The 8658-nt window shown below is 37.8% G+C and overlaps 1 pseudogene; it reads right to left on the bottom strand.

Moving 5' to 3' along the window:
- Positions 1 to 7911: 7911 nt before the first annotated feature.
- On the bottom strand, positions 7912 to 8365 carry LOC127185167 (40S ribosomal protein S23-like; annotated as a pseudogene).
- Between the last annotated feature and the right edge of the window lie 293 nt (positions 8366 to 8658).

Raw genomic sequence — 8658 nt, 5'->3', positions numbered from 1 at the left:
GGTGCCTAACCCAATTGTCATCAGAGAGGTTTCACACAGCAGCTGACAGAAGCAGATACAGAGATCCACAGCTAAACATTAGGCAGAGCTTGGGGAATCTTATGGAATAGGAAAAGGAAGGATTGTAGGAGCCAGAGGGATCAAGAACACCATAAGAAAACTCACAGAATCAACTAACCTCAGCTCATAGGGACTTACAGAGACTGAACTGCCAACCTGTAAGTATACATGGGACTGACCTAAACCCTCTTTACATATGTTAAAGCTTATACAGCTTGGCCTTCTTGTAGAACTCATAACATAACAGTGGGAGCAGGGCTCTTTCTGATTCTGTTGCCTGCCTTTGAGACCTTTTCCTTCTACTGGGCAGCTTCATTTAGGGTTAATAGGAGAGGAAGTACCTAGTCTTACTGCAACCATGGCTTGTTGATATCCATGGGAGTCCTGCCCTTTTCTGAAGAGAAACAGAGTGGGTGAAGGAGGAAAAGGGAATATTGGAGGGACTAGGAGGGGAGGAGGGAGGTAAAACTGTGGTCAGGACATAAAAAAAAGTAATTATACATCCTGTTGTTTTGTTGCGAAACCTATATAGTGATTTCAATAGTGGTTATTAAAATTTACATTCCCACCAGCAGTGAATGGCTCTTCTCCACTCCCCTAACATTTAATAATGTGTGTGTATGTGTGCGTCATTGTGTCAGTTACAAGCTGGAAACTCAAGCCGGGTACAATCAATAGTGCCCATGCCTGAGGAGATGAACCTATGGAAATATACACCCACATACATCTGAATCTTAGGTTTTACTTAGACATTTTATTACTGCATATTAATAACACATAAGTTCTATTGTGACATTATAGACCTATTGTACCACTAAAAAGATTATCTTCTCCTTCACCCTCTGCACACAAACTATTTTGGACTCTGGTGCCTCAAAGAAGGCTTTCCTATTATGACAAAAATATACCTAAAACCTTCAGTAACTCTCCTACAACATTTTCACAGGCACATAATTCCTGACAACTTGTTATACCTATGTTTTGAGCCTGGGCTCCCAGCTATCTGTTTGTTTTAGTGCCATATTAAGAAGAAAAGAAACAAAATATAGAAGACCCTTTTACAAAAATCTATCATTCAAATGTTTTAGTTAATTTGTTCTATTTTTGTCCTGGTTGAAGTATGTGTTTTTTTTAACCTCCTTAGTAAGCTTGTTCCAATGACCTAGTTACATGCTCTGTAAGAAAACGCAGTCTGGATTTAGAGCTCTGAGGAATATATTTGATGGTTTTCTCTCTCCAGTTTGTAAGAGTTATGGGGTCTTGAGTGTTTAATTCATATCTGCTCATTATTTTGAAATCATTTACCATGTTATCTCTTCTAACATGATTTTTCTTCTTCAACTCTTTCATTCTTCTCTTTTCCATCTGCTCTTCTTATGCTAAGATTTGTTCCCCGTGCTTATTCATAATTGACCATTCCCAGAGATATTAAGACAGTTGTAGAAGTTTGACTAGCTATCCTACAATTTTAAGAATACGAATACGAGATTCATTTTTACACAAAACTAAACACAAGTATATATAGTTTTATAATCTGTTATTTTCTCCCCATCTATGGGGTATTATTCCATGTCATTAAGTAATTCACTATTTTTTTAAGTACAGAAAAGAAGAATGCTGGCAAGAGAACAGAATGAAGTAATGTCAGTCTAAATTTCATGGTAAAACATCTAGAATTATTGATAAAATATTAATACTCAAAAAATTTAATACACAGCCTAGCTTGAAAGGAAAGAAAAATTTCAGAGACTGTGAAGTAAGAAAGAAATCACCAGAATTGAGGTAGCCATCTGTTTCACATGGAAAATCCCATACCAGAGCAACTTATCCACTCTGAGCACCTACACTGGCCAGCAATCTTTGTCCAAAGCACTAAGTACAAGCTGATATGAAATAGATTTGTGGCTGAGAACTGTACACAAACTGACTCATTTGTACCCCACTTCACTACAAAGCATATTGTACCTTTTCTTCATCTTTATGTTTTCTTTATTTTGAGGTGTTTATTCACAATTAGTTGAAGAGATAGTGCAGAGTATTTACGAACCCTACACCTGATTTTCCCTCAATGATTACTTACATGTTACATACTACACTGTAAGTCTGTGATGGTTAATTGTGTCAAGTTTATAGGACCTAGAATTACCATGTAAATAATACATCTCTGGCATGTCTTGTAAAGAGGCTATCTAGGCTAATTAGAGCGAGAAGACCCATGCTAAATATGGGCAGTAGAGTCCTGGGCTGAATGAAAAGGAAAAAGTGGGCTGAGCTTAAGTATTCATCACTTTCTACCTTCTGGCTATGGACATGTGGGACCAGATGCCCAATATTCCTGACATTATACTTTTTCTTCTAAGATGGACTATAAGCTAAAATAAACTCAGTCTTCCTAAAGTTGCTTTTGTCAGATAGTTTGTTGTAACAGCAAGAGAAGTAACTAATAGAGACCCCAGAAACACTAGTCTTGGTCCTACTACAGAGTGTCTGTGCGTGAGAGATTGTTTCCCCTCCGTAGGCTCACATAAGCTCCATAATAATGAATGTACAAAATATTCTATCACAGATATTGTATTACATTTATTTCTTATCAAATATCTTTGGATACACTCCGTAGCATTCTGCTAAAAATAAGTATGATACAGGAATTATTTCCTTGTTATTGACCTTAAAAGGAATGCTTCCAAAGTTCTTCCATTGTTTGTTTTTTTAATTTAGTTTACTTTGTTATGTTTAGGGAAGTTTCTTTTTCTAATTTATTAAAATGTCATTATATTAAGAGAGTGAAATGAGGTAACCACTAGAGTAGCCAAAGTACCGCTTCAGAATCTGAAGCTAAAATGAAGAAAAGAAGTAAAAGAGAATTACCCTCCTCCACCATCATTGCCCGGGGAAACCCAGAAGTCTTCTATAGAAGCCAGGGCAGCATCCTAAGGCCACACAGACACTACTGAGCAGGAATTCCACAGTCCTTTGGATCCTCACTCACAGAAAGCCCTGTGCAGAAAGTTGAGTCCTTCCCAGGCAGCCAAGACTCACCCCTAGAGAATTACAGCAGAAAGTGGTGTTAGTTTACAGAAACACTTCTCATGTGGAAGAACACACTGACTTCATTTGCCTGAATTACTGAAGTATGGAACACTTCAAGAGGAGAAAAACCTTATACTGATGAATAAATTCAAAGTGTATAATGCCTTCTGTTTTATGTTATTTATATTTTATTACATTTTGGTTTTCTTCTCTGTTATCATTATGACAATATTTACTATATTACTCATCTTATGCTTTTTATGTTGAGCTTTTACACACATCTTACTAGAAAGGTTTTCTATCTGTGGCCCTCCTTTCCTACACCTGCATTTCTACATCTAAGATTGTTTCTTTAATACCACTAATGCCTGTAACACACACACACACACACACACACACACACACACACACACTTGCATTATTGTTCTCATTTTACCCTTCTTCCCTCCTTTTGCAATTCTCTGTTCTAAAAACACTATTCATCTACAAACTGCGGTTGAACAATTTGTTCAGCAGTTAAGAGCACTTACTGTTCTTGCAGAAGACCTGAGTTCTGCTCACACCATCCATGTTGACAGTTCACAACTGTCTGTACCTCTAATTCCAAGGGATCTGATATCTGATATCTCTTCTCCTGGCCTCCAAAAGCACCAGGCATATATGTATACATATATGCAGACAAACACTCATACACATAAAATTAAATTTTAAATCTACAAACTACATTTTCTCCAATCAGTATCTAATACCACAATCTCAGAAACACAAAGCAACAAGAGGATGAGTGGTAAATTTTTTATGACTACTACAACTGGTTTTACCATAAATAGAAATAGGGAATATAATTCCAAGTGAAGACAATTCATCAAAAGGACTCATACAAATTAAAACACACAAAAAGATTGGGTAAGGGGCAAAAACAAATACCAAGAGATGTATCCACCCCAAATATGTGAAACACAGATGTATAAAACACAACTAAAAAAAAAAACAAATATCTGAGATAAGAATCCACTGCAACACCTCCAGAAGCACACAGCTCCTCAATAATTGGAGCCAAAGGCACTAGGATAGCTGAAATGACAAAGAAAGTATTTATAGAATCCTAATATTTAAAGGATTAATAATCATATAGAGAATTCAAATAAACAGATGGAGGAAGTAAGGGAAACAATCAGAGATCTAGAAAATGATGATCAGTAAATGGAAATAGAAACTCAGAAACAAAAAATTAACAAGAAATTCAATACTTTGAAAAATATTTCAAATTAACAAGAAATTCAATACTTTGAAAAAGATTTCAAGTCACAGGTGGTTGATATTTCCCAGTCTTCTATACTTTTTTTTTGGAAAACTCACACAAATTTTCCACTATATGTTTTATACATTCTAGCACTAAAATATTTTGTATACCCAGAAAAAGGTCTATTTTTATTTGTTTGACAACTTCATGCACTTATATAATGAATTTTAGTAATTTTCACACCTATCTTACTCCACTCCTGTTCAGAACACTTAATAAATCCACCTCCTCCTTTCATGTATTATTTTTTATTTGTGGCTTTCCAATCAGTTTCTTATGCCAGCATAGGTGGGAAGTTATTTACTGGTCAAGAGAAACCTAACAAATGGTACACATACACTGTTAATTGTCACTAGACACCCAGATGGATACAGGGAAAGGCATGATAGATGGATGATAGATAGACAGAGCTTGTTTTTTTCTGGCAGTATCATTGGGTGATTATGCTATTTACAGTACATTAGCTTCACAATGATGGAACTAAACATTACATTTACCCAGATTTAGCCATGCGTTGTGGCACACACCTGTAATCCTAGCACTCAGGGGGACAGGCAGGTGGATCTCGGTGAATTTGAGGCCAGCCTGGTCTACAAAGATAGCTCAGGATAGCCAAAGCTACACAGAGAAACTCTATCTCAAAAAAAAAAAAAAAAAAAAAAAAAACTACTCAGATTTTCTAGTAAAGTTTGTTGTCCAGGGCACAAGTAGAAGATCTTTGTTTTTTCACTATTTTGTAATTTTTGGTTTCAAGTCTCAATTTGTGCTGTTAGGGAGACTGTTAATTCTCAATGTAATGCAATTCCGCTAATCAGGCTAACTTCAGCATCACAGCTACTTCTCATTTAGCTAATGTCTTTTCACTTGGAATAGATACAGTAACAGCACGAGCTAAATGAATGTTAATGTTTGTGCATTAATGACATACTTCTGATTTCTCCATCTATCTCTTGCAAGACTTAATCATATGCAAGACAGGATTTGGTACTACATTAGACATCAGGGTTGGAGATAGCAGTCTGAACAACCTTGCTCCTTTCCCAATTTTCTGGCAATCTCTTTGGCTTTTAATTTTTAATAAGAACCTTCACTGGCTAAACTTTTCATCTCTGGTCTGGCATTTATTAGATATCATTAACTGGTAAACTTCAATCTAAGACTACATTCTTTACCCACTGGTTGGTTATCTTTGATAAAAATAACCAGAAACTTAGCTTTTAATTCATCAGAGAACAGAAGTAAATGTTCATGTTTCTGTCTACAAGGTTTTCAGCCCATTCATACCATCTTCAGATCACATTGTGGTTACAATTTAAGTCTCATAAAGTACTTTTCCTTAAGCACTTGGTTCACTTCTATCTGCCAAAGAACATTTCTGTTACTATTTTCGTTTAGCTTCCCATAAATGTTGTTAAACATTATAGCACCAATGTCAGCTTCTTGATAGACAAGTTTACAAGCAGTCACATTTACTGAAGTCATTTTGTCATTTGCTATGCCTGATACTTTTACTGTTGTTGTTAAGAACTGTGGGCCTCTATCAACAGAACAAAGTGACAGCCTACAGACTGGGAAAAGATCTTTACTAATCCTACATCTGACAAAGGGATAATATCCGAAATACATAAAGAACTCAAGAAATTAAATACCACCAAACCAAATTATCCAATTAAAAATGGTGTACAGAGCTAAACAGCGAATTCTCAACAGAGGAACACTGAATGGCCAAGAAACACTTGAAGAAATGCTCAAAGTCCTTAGTTATCAGGGAAATGCAAATAAAACTACTCTGAGAGTCCATCTTACACATACCAGAATGGCTAACATCAAAAATTCAAGAGACAGCACATGTTGGCAAGAACGTGGAGAAAGGGGAAAAGTACTCTATTGCTGGTGGAAGTGCAGACTTTTCTCAGAAACTTGGGAATCATGCTACCTCAAGACCCAGCTATACCACTCTTAGGTATATACTCAAAAGATGCTCCACCATACAACAAGGATATTTGCTCAGCTTTGTCCATAGCAGCCTTACTCATTAATAGCCAGAATTCGGAAATAACCTAGATGTCCCTCAACCAAAAAATGGATAAAGAAACTGTGGTACATTTACACAATGGAATACTACTACTCAGCTATTAAAAACAAGGATATCTTGAAATGTGCAGGCAAATGGATGGAACTAGAAAAGATCATCCTGAGTGTGGTAACGAAACCCAGAAAGACATGCATGGTATATACTCACTTATAAAGCTTATAGATGTCTTCTGAGAGACTCCACACAGCAGAGGATTGGGACAGATGCTGGGACTAGCAGCTGGACTCTAGGCAGAATGGTGAGAGTAGTGTGGAAGAGTGGGGTAGGGCATGGGGGTGGAAAGACCAGGAACATTCAGGAATTCCACAAGGAGACCATCAAGGCCAGTGAATCTGAACTCAGTGGGCCCTGCAAACTGATGCACCAACCAAGGACAATGCATGCAAAGTACCTAGAACCCCTGTTCAGATGCAGCAGCTGGACTGCTAAGTCTCTATGTGAGGGGTTGGGGGTGAGAAGAGGGGAGACTGCCTCTGACCCTCTGACATGCACTCCTGTGCCCACGAGTTGATCACCGCCCCTTGGCAGGGTGGCCTTGAGGGCACACAAAGGAAGGGGATGCAGGCTATTTTGTTAAGTCTTGATAGGCTGTGGCCAGAAGGTGGGGGAAGAGTCCCTCCTCCACGTCAGAGGACTAGGGGAGGGGAATAGGGCAGAAGATGGAAGGAGGGTGGGAACTGGAAGATAAGAGCAAGGGGATAACAATTGGGATGTAATGTGAATAAATTATAATATTTTTTTTTTAATTTTAAAGAGAAAAAGAAAATAGACCTGTCCTTAAGCATCATTTGATACTTTCTCACAGCAATGAAAAAAAAGGAACTATTGTTTGTTGCTTCTTTTGCTTGCTTCTTTGTTGTCTTTCTTCATAGTTCGGAGAATGTACTGTTGACTAAACGGAGTTTAATTTCATTTGTATCCAAGGAAGCCACTGAAACATAGACTAAAGTTTTCATTCTATGAAATACCACAGAACTTCTTCACCTTAAGAAATTTTACAGTACATATGTATAGATCTTACCTTCAACAACAATTTTTCAACTGTGTTTTGTTGGGCAGTTCATCCAGCAGAATAAATCTACACAGTAAGTGCACATTTCCCAGGTACTCCATCTTTATCAACCTTCACCTTATAAAAACTCTTACATACACTTTATAAGCAGCCTCTGGATCTATATGGGATTTACTCTAGTTTCTATAAACTTTTTTTTCTTTGTGATTAACAAAATTCAGTATCTTCTGGAGAAACGCAATCTATTCAGATTATAATGAATCTTGGTAAACTTGATTTTCTACCCCTTTCAGTTGTTGTCATTGTCCAGGTAACTCCTAGTCTAAGCTGTATCTCTGTAAAGAACTTGCTAAGAACTTATTTTTTTTTTCAGAATATGAAAGTTTATTACTGTGTTTGCATTGTCAAAACTTATGATCTTGGTCTTTCCTTCTTGCCTTTGTAGAAGGCCAAAAGAGACACATTGGCTACTTTAACAACCTTGAATCGGACTCCAGGAATATCACCTACAGCCTGACCTTTTCGAACAAATCCAGCACCCAGAACTTCATTGTTTTCCTCAATGAAGTTCAAGCAGCCATCATTGGGCACGAACGCTGTGATCTTGCCGTTCTTGATGAGCTGCACCCTCACACACTTCTGGAGAGCAGAATTTGGCTGCTTGGCTTCAACCCCCTTTTCCAGCACAATTCCCTTAGCACAAGAGGCACCTCCAAAAGGATTGGCCTTCAGGGTTGTGCCCAAGTTTTCTTGTATTGCTTATCATGCCACTTCTGGTTACATCGGTGACTGCGGAGCTTCCTGGCAGTACGGAGACCACGACACTTGCCCATCTTGCCGGCAACACGGGCCCGAGAGAAAGAGAGAGGCGCTGCCAGAACTTGTTATTTCATAGTCCTGACAATACCTCTTTAGCTGCCTTACTTTCCAGATTACTACCAACCCAGGGAAGACAAAGCTAAGGCTATCCCATGACTATGTCTTCAACACACACACACACATACACACACGGGGGGGGAGGGAGGAAGGGAGGGAGGAAGTATAACACAGCAGGGCTCATAAACATCTATAGGCTAAGTAAGTAATAAACCCAGATGAACTTGGATATCATAAAGAGAAGTGATTTCTTAGAAAATTTTAGAGTTGAGGAGCTGCCCT

Source organism: Acomys russatus, chromosome X, assembly GCF_903995435.1.
Source record: "Acomys russatus chromosome X, mAcoRus1.1, whole genome shotgun sequence".
Taxonomy (NCBI): Eukaryota; Metazoa; Chordata; class Mammalia; order Rodentia; family Muridae; genus Acomys; species Acomys russatus.
The sequence above is the reverse complement of the archived record's forward strand: the minus strand, read 5'-3'. Positions and strand labels throughout refer to the sequence as shown.